We start from the raw sequence: 795 nt of genomic DNA, 5'->3' as shown, positions 1-795 counted from the left end.
AGCTACAAATATTTTGATAGTTAAATTATTAAATTAACATAAATTATAAATAATACATATTTTAATACGCTGATTTTAGGGTCAATCTCTAACTTATTAGTTATAAATTCATTAAAAAAATTGGTTCCGTTTATCAAATTGTTAGTTTGTCTATATATAAAAAGTAAATAAACAAGTTAAGCTAAATAAATCTCAAAATGATTTTTAGAGAGAAAAAAAATAAATGAATAAAGTTCATAAGAAAAATAATTCAAATAATAATAATAATAATAATAATAATAATAATAATAATAATAGTTATCGTAATGCTAAATAAAATTTAGCTTTTTTGAGTCTGGAAATAAATTTGAGCTTAGAAACTTAGAAGCTCAGAAGAATTGGGCTAGACATCTTCGATCTGTCTCATGTGTTCTCTCCTATAAATTGTTTATACCAAATAATTTTTAGTGAATGATTTTGTGGGAAGTGATTTTGTCATTTTCAAATTTGATAATATTACTTTCTTCAAATATAATTTTATCAAATTATTATTTATTATTTTATTTTTCATAATCATAAAATTCTTTTTTTTTTTTTAAAAGAAAAAAAGGAGAAAAAATTGGGTCAAAGTGTTTGATTGAGGTTGTATTTTGGGCCAGAGTGCTTTAATTGCAATGACAATAACAAGGCACATAATGAATGCAATGCCTAAATAAATAACTTAGAAGGGAAGGGCCCATTTCATTTTATAACAAAATATCAATTACTATGCATTAAATCTGCCTCATGCCCCCTCCTTTAAGATGTTACAGTGTT

This window comes from Arachis ipaensis, chromosome B07 (assembly GCF_000816755.2).
Source record: "Arachis ipaensis cultivar K30076 chromosome B07, Araip1.1, whole genome shotgun sequence".
Taxonomy (NCBI): domain Eukaryota; kingdom Viridiplantae; phylum Streptophyta; class Magnoliopsida; order Fabales; family Fabaceae; genus Arachis; species Arachis ipaensis.
Note: the sequence above shows the minus strand (reverse complement) of the source record.